An 18,002-nucleotide genomic window follows, 5' to 3' on the forward strand; every position below is an offset into this window, starting at 1 on the left:
ACCATCTGTCCTCTCACCCGGATATGTCACACGACCGACTGGCCATCCGATCGGACAACTATTCGATCCAGTGACTGTTCCAACACTTGTGAAATCTCGTTATTTTACCCGACTCTTATCCTATTGTAATCTAATCAGGCTAACTCTAAAAGAGCTCCCTTTGATCCAATAACAGTTTTGACTGTTAAGCAATCACTGGGAGTATACTTGATCCCCTTTTTGCTTTAAAATTTTGGGGTGTAACATGTATTCTATTAAACTATATACTTTTTGGCAATCTAAACTCTATCCTATGTGTTTGTGGAAACTTGTGCATTCTAGTATTCTATTTGTGCTATGTGACGTTTAATCCAGGGTGTTTAGTTCCGCCTTAACAATAGTAGTGCTATAGGGGGTGCACCTCTCCCATTATTCTTCGGGGGGTATTGTTAGGAGGATTCTAGTTTACCTTGAGTCTTGGGTAAACACTAAAGCATCGGGATACTTGGGCTATCACCATGTGGACTGCGACACTAGCACGGCTGAAACTCTTTTTATTACTTACACTGTGGATATGAGTTGTTTTAATCTATTATTCTATTATCAAACTTGTATACTCCCCAATACTTTTGTATTGATATTTTAATACATGTTGCAGGTTGATAGGTTGAGATGGATCATGGAAATCAAGCTAGGGGAATGCCTAGAAACGTCGCCTAGTGAACTTAGAAACTTTTGAACAATTTAAACGATCTTTGTTATGTTTTGTCCTCCATGTCTGATGTTGGATTTTGATTTAGACAAATTTATGCATGAAATCAATTAATCTCTATTGTCACAATAGTGTTATGGAAATATCATGAGCAATCTGAACGCCTAGTGCTCGCACCCCGATGTTTCCGCCATCGGTTGGGGCGTGACAGCCGGTCTTCTTAATACCTTTTGAAGGGGTTGGTCTGTGAGCAGGACTATCTTATGTGCTTGGAAGTATCTTCAGAGTCTTGTTGATGCGAAAACTAGTGACAATGATAGTTTTTCCATGGGCAAATATCGCTCCTCCGGTCCCTTGAGTGTCCGATTGATGAAATATATCGGTATCTATTTGCTCTGTCTTTCCACCATCATGACGATACTAACTATTATCTTAGATGCAGTCAGATACAACAAAAGGTCTTCCCCAGGCACAGGGGTAGCCAGAGCGGGCAGATTGCACATGACCTTCTTCATCTCCTGGAAGGCTGCTTCGGCCTCCGGACTCGAACGAAACTTGCTTATTGGCAAGCAATCTTTCAGGACTTTCATGAAAGGAAGTGTTTTGTCAACAACCTTTGAAAAGAAACGGTTAAGTGCTATCAGTCTTCTGTTCAATTGTTGGATGTCTTTCAGGGACCTGGGGGATCTCATATCCACTACCGCTTGTGTTTTTTCTCAGTTTGCTCTGATCCCCCATTTGTTTACCACTACCCTTAAGAACTTTCCTTCTTCTACTCCAAAGAAGCACTTCCCCGGGTTCAATTTCATGTTGACTTCTTGCATGGTTCTGATGGTTTCCGCCACATCTTCCAGCATGGCAGCTTCCATGAGGCTCTTAATGACGATGTCATCTACGTAGACTTCCAGGTTTCGTCCCAATTGGTCCTTGAACAATGTGTTCATAAACCATTGGTAAGTTGCCCCTGCGTTCTTGAGCCCAAATGGCATTTTGGAGTCACAAATTTCGTGTTTTCCTCGTCTTCCAAGGACATTTGTATTTGGTGGTATCCTTTGTATGCGTCTAAGAAGCACTTTAAAGGATACTAAGCCAGCGAGTCCCCTGCAACGTAAATAAAAAAGAGGGAGGGGGTAACAATCCTTCGGGCAGGCCTTGTTTAGTTCCTTGTAATCCACACACATTCTGCACCCCCCCCCCCCCATCTTTTTTGCTTACCATAACTGGGTTAGCAATCCATGTGGGGTATCTGACCTGCCTTACAATACCAGCTCTGAGGAGTTTCCTGGTCTCCTCACATGTATCTCTTCTCTTGTCCAGTCCCATACTATGTTTCTTTTGTTTGACGGGTCTCACCCAACTGTAGGTGTTGAGTCGGCGTTCCGTCAAGCTTCGGGGTATGCCGAACATGTCCCCATGTTGGAATGAAAAGACATCTATATTAAAAAGCAATAACTTCTTGAGGGAGCTTTTACATTTGTCACTCGGATGTTTTTCCACTCGCACAGCTTGCTCCGGGAACCTTTCATTCATGACACATTCTTCTATTCCTTCCTCCTAAGACTTCTTTCCTGCTCCTCCTTCTGAAACTGATGATACTACCTCGTATGAGGACTTTACCCAAGCAAGACTCTTCGGGGTCTGAAATACCAGAGCTCGTGAGGGGTTGAAACTTGTGCCTGCAGATCTCCAACTCCCGGTCTTCCCAATATTGCATTATACTTTGAGGGAGCCCTGACCACGGTAAACACCAACTCTGTAGTTCGTACCCTGTCGCCCACTCCTACTATGAACGAATCCTTATCTTTCCCAAAGGGTGTGAGATATTGTTGTTAAAGCCTACCAGAGGAATGGAGTCTTCCTCCGGTCTATCTTGTATGTTCCTATCAAACCTGAGGAAACGATGTTCATATATAACCTCTACCCCACATCCCATGTCTACATGTATTCGAGCAAGTCTATGCTCAGCTATCTTGGTTGAGATGTTGAGCGGAAGCCTTTAGACCGCATGCTCCTCCAGGTGGGGCATAAGTATGGGAGCTTTCAAACAATCCGGGGGTCCCAGCACTCTGGATTTGACTCTCCGGGTCGAACTATATTCCTCATTTCTTCTAATCATGTCTACGTACCCCCTTTCTGGTTCCTCAATCTTAGTATCCTTTCTGTTTTTGTCCCCTCCCTCTTTTATTTCTTTTACCAGATGGGACAACTTCCCCGTTTTAACTGCCAGTTCAATCTCCCTTTTCAAGTACATGGAATGGTCTGTTTTATGACGGGATCCCTTATGAAACTCACAATATTCATTTGGATAGGCCTTTGGTCCCGGATTCAAGGGAGGGGGCCTTGGGAAAGAGTTTTTGACCCTTTCAGTTGCCAATATCTTACTTGGCTCTTGGTCAGGGGGGTGCAACCTTCATAATAGGGGGCCGGTCCCCTTCCTCGGGGCTTATAAGGAGAAAAAGTGGGTCTAGATCTGTCATGTTGTGCTTTATCATAAAGAGGTCTTTGAGGGTAAAGATTACCTTTTTCCTGCAGTCGGGGGACAGGATTGATCCTTCGAGGAGCGACGTCCAGCTCCTTGGCCTTGCTGCTAGTATCCTTTCCCCTGACAAAAGCCTTGACTTTGTCCATGTGGTCATCAAACATTTTGAGAAACTCCTCTACCAATTTATCACACAGCTGGGTATGCTTCAACCCGTTGATGAAGTTACTTATCTTCATTACTTCGGGGACTCCCTTTATATTCATGTTATCCTTGATAAATCTTACCATGTACTGATCCACCTGTTCATTATCTTTTCGACGAATATGCATGATCTCGTTAGGGTTCTTGATCACCTTTCTTTGCTGATTGAGATTTCTGAGGAATTTCTCGCTTAGATCCCCGTAACTATCTATGCTTCCTGCTGGAAGACTGTCAAACCAAAGGCGTGTTGGGTTTTTCACATGTTTATCAAAGCTATTTTATCCGTATAAAATAAAACCGCAGCGGAATATTAATTTAAAACATGTTACTTACAAGATATAAAACTCATTTTATATACAAAACCCGATCCCCGGATCCATATACGAACATGCATGCTATCAAAAATTAAAATACAACCATAGGGTGTTTCGAATACTACCTTCCAAGGAGTAAAGGATATGAAGAAGATGATGTTTCTTGAACGGTTGCCTTCAAGTGTAGAAGACCTCAAGCTTGTATACCCCAAGCCTTCCAACAAACACCTTATGTTTAGCTAGGATTTCTACACTCATAAACTCACTTGAAAATCCCTCATAAAACCACCACCTTGGCCGAAAATATGAGAGACAATTTTAGAGAGTTCTTGCACTAGAAATTACAAACTTGAAAAAAAACTAAATCCACCACATGTTGGCCGATTTCTAGAGAGAAATCTCTAGTATTTTCAAGTTCATAATTTTTAAAATGATCATCCATCTTTTAGTCTTGCAACAACTTGCCTTAAAAGAATGAGAGAGAACTTGGCCACCCATTTTGCCCAATCAAATGCCATCTACCCATGCAAAATGCATGTATTCCTATTGGGCCAAAATTTACTTGGGAAGACCACCCAATCAAGACCCGTCTTACACATGCAAATGCATGCAATGCTATTGAACCACTAAGGTCTTAGGAAGAGGGGGCGGCCCACATGGGTATTAATAAAAAAAACAAGTTTCTTTTATTAATCATTTAAGTCTTATATATTTTATAACTTTTATAAAATATAACATCATATGTTATAAGACTTACACTACTTTTATTATGTTATTTAACCCATTAAATAACAAAATAAAATATTCTCTCAAAATAAATTATCCATATAATTTATTAGTTTATCAAGTGCAATTATTTAGAAAACCAATTTCTAAATATTATAAGTGTTAATATTTATTTGTTTGATCACATCATAAATAAATATTATAAGTGTTTGTCTACCTTGTATTTGGGTATGACTCGACTTGGATCATAACGTACTAGCCACATCAATTTAATATGTGTCTTGGGCATACAGAATCCAACAATCTCCCACTTGCACAAGATACATAGAAAATTGATGCAAGTAGTAAAGACCACCTAACTATAGTTTACTACCCCTAATACGTATGACTATATGTCCCATTCAATCACATCATCCCCTTCAAGTCCCTTACTTGAAAATGATTTAGGTGAATCTATCATTTATCCTTTCGTTACAGATGTCATGTCAAATCCAGAGACAGAGAGTGATCACTCTCTGTTGATTTAACTTTAGCAGGCCTTAGACATCTTACTCTCAATAAATAAGAGGAACAAATCCCATCTTGACTACATACGTCTCTCACAATCACCTTGTACCACACCTGAGCTTAGCCTTATGTACTGTCATATTACTAACAGTTAAGAAATAAGTCAAGGTACAATATTTGATGAATATCAAGACCAAATATGTATCTCAGGTCTGAGGATACTATGATATTATCCTTTACTCAAACTTACTTATGATCAATCACAAATGATTCCATGCAGTAATATTCGAGAGCGAGTCAGTCCAATATTTGTATCCCACAAATATCTATGAACCTTGGCAGCAACACTTTGCTCTATATTCATACCTCTTGGATATCCACCAATCCAAGTTCATAATAGTCTTACATTCATATTTGTTCCCACAAGTATGATTGACTACGGACATTTAGAATAAGTAACTTATTCACGGATTTAAACATGCTAAAATGGAACATAACTCAAAAAAGAGTTATAATAACAGTTGTTCCAATATCCAAATACAAAATAGATCAAATCCAATCACTAGAATATCAAATTCCTTAGGCACAAGTATGACCCTTCATGCTTTGCCCGTTTAAGGAGCTTCGTGAGTGGATCCGCAATATTTTGATCAGTGTGAACTTTGTGAATACATATCTTTCCCTTTTTCAACTTCATCCCTTATGTAGTTGAAACTCCGCTCAATGTGCCTAGTCTTTTGATGTGCAAGAGGTTCCTTGATTTGAGCAATCACACCATCGTTATCACAAAGATTTCTAGGGGTCCTGAATGGTAGGGACTACCCCTAGATCCGCAATAATTCAAGTGGCAGATCCACATGAATCATCTCGATCAATGAAGCGGCGATGTATTCTGATTTTGTAATGGACAATGCTACCCTGATTGTGATCGAGAACCATCTTGATTAGTCTGGAAACTCGTATCCATGTAACCCTTTACAACGAATTCCGAAACTCGCATCCATGTAACCCTTTACAACGAGTTCTTGTTTACCAGATCCGTATATTAGAAATATATCCTTAGTCCTTCTAAGATATTTCAATATATATATATATATATATATATATATATATATATTTAACAGTCACCCAATGACGGTTACTCGCTAGTGTCTTCTCGTCATGCTTAAAGCGCATGACATGTCCGGTCTAATGCATATCATTGCATATATAATGGATCCTATAGCAGATGCATATGGGATTCCTTTCATTCTTTCTTGCTCACCCTTTGAGCTTGGACATTGAGACACACTCAATATTGTCCTTCTTTTGAACAGGTACCAAACCTTTCATAAAGTTCTATATCTTGAACCTTTTCAAGATTTTGTCAATGTATGCACTTTACTTTAAACCTATCAAGCGCCTTGATCTATCCCTATAGATCTTTATTCCCAAAATATAGGCGACTTCACCATGATCCTTAATGGAAAAACAACTTCCATGCCAGGCTTTTACACCTTCCATGGTTAGAATGTCATTTCCAAATAGTAGATGTCATCGACATTTAATATTAAGAAAGTAATAATGCTCCCACTAGCCTTCTTATACACATAAGCTTTATCAACGTTCTTGGTGAATCCAAAATTCTCAATTTCTTCATCAAAATGATTCCAACTTCTAGATGCTTGTTTAAATCCATAGATTGATTTCTTTAACCTTGCACACTTTTTCAGGATGTTTTGGATTGACAAAACCTTCAGGCTGAACCATATAGATATCTTCCTTAAGATATCCATTAAGGAAAGCCGTTTTGACATCCATTTGCCAAATCTCATAATCATATTATGCAGGTATGGCAAATAATATCCTAGTTGACTTTAGCATCGTCACGGGCGAAAAGGTCTCGTCATAATCAACCCCTTGAGTTTGAGTGAAACCTTTTGCTACAACTCTCGCTTTACAAGTATCCAAGTTACCATGCATATCGGTTTTTCTTGCTGAAAACCCACTTACTTCCAACTACTTTGGAGTTAAGAGGTAGTACAACCAATTCCCATACTTGGTTGTCATACATGGATTGCATCTCTACATTCATGGCTTCAAGCCATTTGTCATAGTTGACATTGCATCATGGTATGTGGTTGGTTCACCCGAATCTACCACGTAGCATCCATCCATGAAAAAATCCATATCTTTCAGGTGGACTACTAATTCTACCAGATATGCGAACGTTTTTGTGTGTATTGATCAACCACTTGATCGTTTTCAACAACCTCTTGCTGAGTGCTAGTTTTAACCAAATGTGTATCGAATTATGGTTATTGATCCTCATCAAGTTCCACTATTCTACTAATTCCTTTCCACAAGGAACTTAGCTTCCAAGAACTCAGTCTTTCGAGCAACAAATACTTTTGCTCCGTTGGATCATAGAAGTAATATCCTATATCATTTTTAGGATATCCTACAAAGATACACTTAGTGGATCGTATTTCCAATTTATTTGAGGTGTATAGCTTAACATAAGCTTTACTACCCCTTGAGTTTAAATATGATAATGATGGAACCATTCCATGCCATATTTCAAAAGATGTCGTATCCACTTTCTTGGTTGGGGCCATACGGGCCGTGGAGAGCAAGGCGTAACCTCAAAATGATAGAGATAATGTGCTCCTAGCCATCATAGATCGAACCATGTCCAAATAGAGTTCGATTCCTCCTCTATCGGAACGAAGAACTTTGATTGAGTTGACTTAGTACTTTACTTTTTGAAGATTTTGAACGTTTCAAAACTTCATCTTTGTGTCAAGTACACATAACCATAACTACTATAGTCTTTGGTAAAAGGTAATGAAGTATCTTTCACCATTCCTAGTCATTGGCTTAAAAGGACCACATACATTCAAATGTATAATACCTAATAAATCTTTTGCCCTTTCCCACTAAAGGGTTTCTTAGTCATTTTACCTTTTAGACAAGATTCACATATATCAAATGAACCAATTTCATTTGTTTCCAAAAGACAATTCTTTTGAAGTGTTTGTATGCGATTCTGTTTATATGACCAAGGCGATAATGTCAAAGATAGGTCTCACTCAATTCCATTTTGATTCTCTTGGTGATTGCTTGGTACAGTTAACCATCAAATGATGTATTATCATGAACCAATTCATAAATACCATTTGAAGGCATAGCTTTAAAGTAAAACATGTCATTCATCAAAATATAAATGTCATTGTTTATAAACTTTAAATCAAAACCATATTGTCTTATAAGGGAAACTTAAATAATGTTCCTATTCAAACTAGGAGCATGCATGTAACACCTCGAAAATTCATGTCCAATATTGTATCGACACGTGTCATGGACTTAAAACGTGTAAAGGATTGAATTAGAGGGACTAAAGTTGACAAACAGGGAATCTATGTGTGTAAAAGGATTCAAAATGTCAACGATGAATAAATATATCTTTCAATAACCCTACAAGATGTTTATACCCTTAAACGAATAGATCATGGATCATACGAAGCTAATTGTGAAAGAAAGTGAGGAATTACAAACTACAGGGGCTAAATGTGTCAGCATGTTTAAAGTATACCTCTGAGTGATCTTTTAGCAGACCCGAAGCTTTGTAATGATAAATTATACTCACAAGAATGTGTGATAAAAATTTCACGAGGTTTCAATAAAGTATGAGAAAGTTATGACAATATTCGTATACGAGGGGTTAAAAGCGTCAATATTGAAATTTAAGACTTTTCAGTGAACGTATGAATAACCGAGGACTAAACAAAGTTGGTTTATGACTTGGGTCCTTAAAAGTCAAGTTTGGGGGTTTATAGTGCAAGAAATGAGCCAAAAATCAAGTTTGGAAGGACCAGGGACCATTTGTGCAATTATTGAAACTTTGTAACCGGATCAGAGTACCCATGCGGGGCGCGTAAGATCCTTATGGATCCTTACGCGGGCCGCCTAAGGTCCCCAGATGCAGAAAATGTTGACAGCTGCCTGTTAAAGCCTTGTAACCGACTTAAAATGGTTGTTTTTGATTCTATGGGCTTGTTTGCTGGTATATTAAGGCCTAGGGACACTTGTAATGATCCCATAACATTCCTAGACTTGTTTGGCATGATCTTAATGATCCAAGAAACCTATATAAAGCCATGAACTTTGGGTTTTCATTTGCTCATTCACTTGTAACCATCACAACTCACTTCTTGGAGGTTCCTGGAGCTCAAGCATCTTTTCTAGTGATCATTAGTTGTGCTTAGGACTATTGTAAGTATGCTTAACCTCCTTTAATTCAGTTTTGCTTAGTTTATTAGCGTTTAGTCAAACCGTCGTAGTTAAGGTTTGACTTCGTTATTAATCTTAATTGCTCCAGTCAAAATTCATTATGAAAGTACCTATGAGTTGGTAATTATGTGGGCATTAAACCCCTAAAAGGTCTCCCTCTGATTCCCACTCTAATTAGGTCAATTGTCGAGTCAAACTTGATTATAAAAAAGTCAACAGCAAGCTAATTTTCAAATAAATGCATAATTAGCAATGTAGAAGCTATGCAACCTGTTTTGACATTAATATAACTTGGTAACTAATGTAAGAACATGTCTAAACATGTTCAACTCGACAATTTTTAGTTTAAGCTTGGTTCGGGATCGAAAGTCGCATAGTTTGACTTATGCTTTGACTTTCAGTTCTGACCCATTTGTGCATGAATTAGGAATGCCTTAGAGCTTTATTAGGACCAAGTTACTTATAAGTATAACCCTCTAAGATTATACAACTTGGTTCATTGGTTATCCAATTCATATGCATGATTCCGTTAAATGCTTAAATGTTGATTATTATGCCCTTTTGACCTTAAAACATGATTTTTGATAAAGTGAAAGAATAGAAACCTTCACTACTGATTTATAAACTTGTCCCTAGAATTTGACATCAGTTTGAGGTCTAGATTAAGGGTTATGCTCATTAGCGTAATTAAGAAGCTTTTAAGTAAATAAACCGCATAATTAGCATATAGCCTATCTAAACCCAATTTTTAATATCAAACTTATTACCCACTGATGTAATATAATATTTTGGGATTTTTGAAGATTTTTATTTATTTTTAGGCTGAGCATAACATAGAGTTCTAAGCTTGATTCAGTAATTGTCGGTTTTGCCCTTTTGGGCTATAAAATAAGTTTTACAAATCCTTTTGACCCCAAACCTTTTTCTACTGATCTAATATGATAAATAAAGTATTTTGAGCCTTCTAGAATAATAAAATTATTGGCTTTCCTTTGAAAACCCGGAAATGGCTCCAAATCGTCTTTTTAAGCGTTTTTAACGCGTAGTATGTATTAAAACCATTTTATAAATATAAGGTTTGATGCTTGCTGATATTTTTAGTAAATATTTACATTCTAACAGTAACCAAAGGTCTTAAGCTCAGATTTCCGATTTTGACCTTTTAGGCTTATGTGAAATTACCAAAATGCCCTTAAGATGCATAGTTTGGTTATAAAGGATAGATTTCACATATAAGTTATACCTTACTGATATAACTTAGTAAATTGAGTATTTTTACTGATTACATCAGACCCGAAACTCAGAAACATATTTAAACCCTTTTATAACCTTTTAAATGACCAAAATACCCCTGCGAGGCATAAATTGGTTTTAAATTCGTGTTGGGCATAATAGAAGACATCCTACTGATGTCACAACATATTTAAGGTATATTAACTTGTTGAACATGTTCATGACTCTTATGGTTACCCGTTACGCATGTTTCGCGTTCGGATCGGCCTATGTGACTAGTTTGCATATATTAGCCGAAACGGGTCAAACCATATCGTTTTTGTCTCAAAATCCAGAATGTGATTAAGTTACCCATATTAAACAAGCATACAAGCTTGTCGGGTCAAAACCACATTCTAAACCGGTCTTCGTTTTATCATGCGTTGAACCGTGTCTTTCTTTGAAAACTAACCGGTCTAAGTATAAACTTAATTAAAGACCCGTTAGGATTCTAATAGGTCATTAAAACCTTCGTTCCAGATTAGGAGCCCAGTAAAAGCTACGTACACTTGTTGTATTTGAATTATACTATTGCTCAGGTAAATACTCTTAACTTATTTTCCTTATACGGGCTTGGGATACGGTACTATAAAAGTACCGCTTGGTCGGGTGTATGTAGTCATTTAAATCGTATTGCGATTGATGTATTTACATAACCTGTTTGATATGTATTATTTGGTGTATGGCCCTTGGGGGTTAAATGACCATGTCCCGGATATCTTTGGCATCATTCATAGAAATGGCCACGACCTAAGCACGGGGTGTAGGCGTACACCTGACAGTTGCATTATGTAAAAACTGGTATCCCACTGTAAGGAATCAACCTTGTGGGCATTATACCTGTGGCGTGTCAGTTAACTTAAGTCCGGCCTTGCAACCGGCCCTGATGGACGACAAATGAGTAAAACTGTATACAAGATTATTTTGAATAATTGTCCCAAGTTATAAAATATTTTTGCCGAGGTGCATTTAAGTCAATTTTCAAACTCTTTCAAAATGAGTCAGTTAAGTTATATTTACCAGTGCAAACTGACGTATTTTCCAAAAAGGCTAAGTGCAGGTACTAGACGAAATAGGCTGGCTACTCCAGGCATCATTACTCAAGTCTCGCAAGCTTTAGATGTCAAAGTCTGTTGAACAGTTTTCCTTTTTAATCGATCCGCCTGTGGATCTGTTTCGACTGTTTTGTGATACTCAGATATTACAACATTATTAAGTTGAAATAAATCTTTCTTTGCTTTCGCTGTGCATTTATATATTGTATGTTTGACTATGACGATATCAACTACGTCACGGAACCCCCACCGGGCCCACCGGTGACACGTGGAAAATAGGGGTGTGACAATGCAAAACATTTTTAAAACTATTTCCAAACCATTTGGAAGTTTCAAAACATAGTCTCCTAGGGCTTCAACTTGAACTTTCGTTCTATAGCCCATGAACAGACTAATGTCTCCCTTTTGTAATGCCTATTTCTTTTGAACTCTTGCAACGAATTGCAAACATGAGTTCCTCATTCGGCATCTAATACTTATGTGTTAGAAGAAATAACATTAAGGTCAATATGTATCATAATGATTGTACCTGAGGTTTGCCTAGCATCCCTCTTATTTTTCAACTCTTTGAGATAGGTTGGACAATTTCTATTTAAATGTCCTATCTCTCCACATTCAAAGTATGGATCGTTCATGGCAACCTTTGCCTTCTTTCTTTTGGTTTCGGTGGTTCTGCTTTAGCCTTTCTTTTTCCTTTCCCTTTGAATTTCCGTTTCCATTTGCAACATTTGCTTTGGTGTCGGGGTGATGCCCTTTTCTAGTTGCCACCCTCATTGATCGTTAGAATGGATAAAGCCCTTTTACCCATATTGAGCCTTTCGAGGTGATCAATGTGGCTTTTCATCTTAAAGATATAAGATGAGACCGATTGGTTTTCCTCCATTCGACATGCATGAAGCGCTCGAACCATTTCGAAGCGTTCTACCCTTACTTGTTGTAGGAACGTTTCCTTCAATTGGGTAATCATGTCATACGCCCATGATGTTCAAAATCCTTTTGAATCTCGGGAATCATAATTCCTAATCATGAGGCAAGAGGCTTGTATAGTATCCTCGATATACTTAATCCAATTGTTATAGACATCCTTATCTTCCATAAGATGTTCATCGGGATTAGGATCGTTCAACACATAGGATATCTTTTCATACTTGAGAACGATTCTTAAGTTTCGATATTAATCCATAAAGTGTTTTGATTGAGACGATCCTTTTTCAAAGCTTGTTTTTAGTGATAGGTTACGAACAGTTTGGGTAATATTGTTAGCGGTCATCTACAAAATTTAACAAGGTTCAATTTTAGTATTTTCGATATTATTATATTTTAATCATTAATACCCTTTTATGTCTCATAGACAATTAATAATTAAAATCTAGAATCCAACGTTACATTTAAATATTGGTTAGGTGACCTTTATCCCTCTATTTAAATTAACAAGGTAGTCAACGTTTGACAATTGCAACCCTTTGCAACTTCTAGCCATATGGGGTCGGTTAAACATCTTTATGTTTAGTTGGCATGTTTAATCCCATCAACACCTTTGTTCCCCATGCTTCGGTGACCCTAAGTTCATGGTTTCCAAATCAAGTCGTCCAACTTACACACACGTGTGAGTTTATACACATAAGTGGTTAGGTGACCTTTATCCCACAAACATGGTAAACTCACCTCAAATATACAAGTTCCCTCAAATGTGGTTAGGTGACCTTTATCCCACAAAAGAGTTCCCAAGTGATTCGAGTGTTGTATAAAAGGATGGTGTTTGACTTGTTTTATAAAAGGGATTTTGAGTTTTCAAAATTCTAGTTTAGAAAACTTTATGTACCATACATTTGCATGCATTCAAATCCTTGGTACTTTTGTGAAAACAGTTTTTCAAGTTTCTTTTTAATAAACCCATTTTATTATAAAATCATTAATTTTTAATAACCTTTTATTAACCAATTTTAATGATTTTTTAAGAACCAATTTTAAGCTTGTTGTTGATTATTAGTTTGTTAAGCATGCATATCCAAATATCATCAAAACAATATAAATAAGCAACCACACAAGCACAACATACATAACAATAGGTGCATAACCATAGCCAACTATTTTGACCACACTTGTTAGCCGAAACAAATGTGTCAAAAGGTCCTTCCTAAGGGTGAATATTGTCACAAATAATGTGTCGTTGAACTCCCACTTGATCCCGCATCCAAATGCTTCAAGTCTTCTTCTTGTGTTGTGATTTCTTCACTTTTTTTGGGCTTCCAAATGTCTTTTATATTCAGCTCCAAACTCCTTTGGACTTCAAAAATGTGTTTTGGTTATCGGGCTAAAATCCCGTTAAGAACTATGAAGTCCTTTAGGCCCGAAATTGGCCAAAACCAAAACCGCATTTTTGTGTGCATCTTCTTTTACAAAAAAAAAATCCTAATACATTTCTTCTAGTAAAATAAAATGCACCTAATCTATTTATTGTACATACCAAATGAAAATAAATAAATTACATAACTTTACAAATAGAAGAACAAAAATAATAATTATTACAACCCTTTGAAATAATTAAATATAAATCATAACACAATCATTCAACATATTCACACAAGGTCATGGCTAGGTTATGAACACCAAAATATATATCCACATATATATAAAATTCAAGAAGCAAAAATGGTTTCCTTTTTACAACCTACTTTTCGGTCAAGAATGAAAAAAAACGAAAAAGTGGGTTTTTGTCCAAACAAACAAATCATCCAAATGACATAATTTTTCAAGATACTTTTATGCATGTATGAAAATAATCTTGAAAAACAAAAGGATAACCATATATAAAATTTTGGCCAAAGGGTTTTAACCAAACCCGAAACCCGAAAATTTCATATCCTATGAAGCATGCACTCATATAAGCGGCTCTAGATGCCATTGTTGGGTTTTTCACATGTTTATCAAAGCTATTTTATCCGTATAAAATAAAACCGCAGCGGAATATTAATTTAAAACATGTTACTTACAAGATATAAAACTCATTTTATATACAAAACCCAATCCCCGGATCCATATACGAACATGCATGCTATCAAAAATTAAAACACAACCATAGGGTGTTTCGAATACTACCTTCCAAGGAGTAAAGGATATGAAGAAGATGATGTTTCTTGAACGGTTGCCTTCAAGTGTAGAAGACCTCAAGCTTGTATACCCCAAGCCTTCCAACAAACACCTTATGTTTAGCTAGGATTTCTACACTCATAAACTCACTTGAAAATCTCTCATAAAACCACCACCTTGGCCAAAAATATGAGAGACAATTTTAGAGAGTTCTTGCACTAGAAATTACAAACTTGAAAAAAAAAACTAAATCCACCATATGTTGGCCGATTTCTAGAGAGAAATCTCTAGTATTTTCAAGTTCATAATTTTTAAAATGATCATCCATCTTTTAGTCTTGCAACAACTTGTCTTAAAAGAATGAGGGAGAACTTGGCCACCCATTTTGCCCAATCAAATGCCATCTACCCATGCAAAATGCATGTATTCCTATTGGGCCAAAATTTACTTGGGAAGACCACCCAATCAAGACCGTCTTACACATGCAAATGCATGCAATGCTATTGGACCACTAAGGTCTTGGGAAGAGGGGGCGGTGTCACACCCCAACTGATGGCGGAATCATCGGGGTATGGCACTGAGCGAAACAGATTGTCCAGAAATTTCCATAACAACTATCTATATAATTCAGTTAAAGATACGTCCCATACCGTATCCCGAATAAATAAATATATTATTACAGATAACATCCAAACAAGTAGTTCTGTTCCGACAACTCAGATTTAGCATAAATACAAAACATAAATATTGTTCAATGCTCCTAAAGACCCAGCCTGACAATATCTACAGACAACTATGCCCTAGTTGCTTGTTCCTGACAGACAACTATTTGTTGGGGGCCTCTAAAGCTTTATTCTAGCTTCACTTCCCTAGCAAGCAAATATCTTAAACACCTGTCACATACGTTAAAATAAAGTCAATACATAAAATGTAAAGGTGAGCGTACAAGTTTGATAATAGCATATAGAGTTTGAATAGTTTACGCATAACCAGCACGTACACAGAGGGAAATGATGCATGTTAATTATCGACATGGACCTATCGATACCAATGACTGCGGGTTGACTGTCCGAGACAGTTCGCAATACATGATTACCACCGTAATCCATGTAAGTAATTGTCCTTAACAACCCCCGTGTGAACGGGCGCAGAGTCCAAACTATAGTACTACGTTACTAAGGCAGGTAGACAGCATTTCACGTGTAAACATAACAACAAGCATACATTTAGTCACGTAATACATGCAATCGGTTAGCGTTCAAATAGTTTGAATAGTGTGTTCGTTTGTGATTTTGATAAGTAACGTATGTAACACCCAAAAGTGCTAAAGCAAAAAAGGGATTCGAGTATACTCACAGTGATTGATTATGGATTGAAGGGAGCGCTGAGAGTAGGGTTAGCCTGAATAGTTCGATAGCATAACAATGAGTATCATGGAAATGTAAACAAGTGTGAATGGATCGAATAGCCTGGTCGATCGAACAGCAGGTTCGATCGAACGGGCTGTTCGTTCGGCTAACAGTCCTGTTCGATCGGCCGGTAGGCTCGATCGGCTGGCCCATTCGAGTGGATTGTTTCTTCCTCTGATGTGTTTGTGTATGATGGTTTGAACTTTTGAAGTTTTTGTTGTAGTATTTGAGAACACTGAAGTGTTCCTACCTTTCAGGTCGATCGATCGAACGGTCTGTTCGATCGGCCGGCTTAACCGATCGGCTAGGATCTTCAGAAGTAGTTCTCAGCAGGATGTCACTCGATCGAACAACCTGTTCGATCGGCTGGCATTCCATACTACGAACGAGTTGCGAAATCGATTAAGTGTTGAAGCATAGTATCTCATGATCCGAAGAGTAATGTTTACCAATCGAGTAGCATATTCGATCGAACATCACTTCGTCAATAGCATACTTCATGAAGTTTTGAAAAGTGTGGGACCATGTGCTAGCCGATCGGCTGGCCCGGCCGATCGGCTGGTATGTCCGATCGGTTGGGCTGTTCGTTCAAACAGCCTAGCCGTTCAGCCAGCATTTCTGACCTGATCGGCCTTTCGTCTAACACTTGGTTGTTTGATTATTTGTCATGATTTTAAGGTATTTTGACAACGAGTTAAACCGTAGAACGTGGGTTCTTTCTTGCTTCACCGGTTCGGATAGGAATCACCCAAGTCCGGCCGGTGAACTGGTTCGAAACGGTAGTTGGATGTTTAACCCGAAATCGGTGAACCTCGTAGATAGAATCCGAATCTTGAACCTCTTGACTATTAGAATGATTAGTTAGTTGGTTCGAGCTCCGTTTCTATCGATTTTAAGGTTTTGAGTGTAAAAGAGTTGAAAGAAAGTTGGGAATCCTTCTTTCAATCCTTTTTACCATGAAAATGTTAAGATTCTTACAAATCTTAGTTTGTTTATGTGGAAATCGGTCAGATCTAAGCTATTCACGGTTGAATGAGGCCAAAGTATGATGTTCTTCAAGAACACCATGATGACATCACCCAAGAACACTTAGATCTTGATGATTTCGCGGTTAGAAATCAAGTTTCGAAATATAGAAAGATGTAGAATCGTGTAATGATCAAAAACGTACAAGAATTAGAGTGAAAACTTACCGGAGTTGAGAGAAATCTGAGAAAAGGTGAAGAATAAGGGCTGGTTCGGTCAGAGCTTTCCAAAAGTAGAAAGAGTGACAATGACAGGGCTATTTATAGGCTCCAAAAGAGGAAAGTGGTAGCCGATCGGCCAGGACCTCCGATCGGCTGGGCTGCTCGATCGAACAGCATGTTCGATCGGCTAGCCTGTTCGATCTGTGATTCCTGTTCGATCAGGAACACCTTCTTGAGTGTTTCGCGACGATTTCCGATATTTCGATTTTCGAATACGATAGAGTTCCTAGTCAAATTACTTTCAGTCCTAACTACTATATCTAACATACAATCATCTATAAGTCACGTTTCGATGTCGGTTTCGATTGAGTTTGATTGCTTTTCGAGTTTCGATTCGATTTTCAATTGATTCGATTGAATACCACACAAAACATAAAGTAAACATGCACAAGTAACACATAAGGCGCACACACACATATAGCAATACCAAAATTCGCATAATTCGAGATTCGAGTTCGATGATTGATTTGATTACTTGATTATTGATTGATTAACTTTATCGCATTGTTACTTCCTACTATTCACAGTCGTAAATCGGTCGCATTGATTAAACATTCGATCATTTCATTTAGACAACACTTACTCCACATAATACGAAAACAAGAAAAGACCATTAACAGTCAAAGTTGACTTGGACTTTGACTTTGACATTCGAAAACACGGGGTGTTACAGGCGGCCCACATGGGTATTAATTAAAAAAAACAAATTTCTTTTATTAATCATTTAAGTCTTATA

This window comes from Helianthus annuus, chromosome 13 (assembly GCF_002127325.2).
Source record: "Helianthus annuus cultivar XRQ/B chromosome 13, HanXRQr2.0-SUNRISE, whole genome shotgun sequence".
In the NCBI taxonomy this organism is placed as follows: domain Eukaryota; kingdom Viridiplantae; phylum Streptophyta; class Magnoliopsida; order Asterales; family Asteraceae; genus Helianthus; species Helianthus annuus.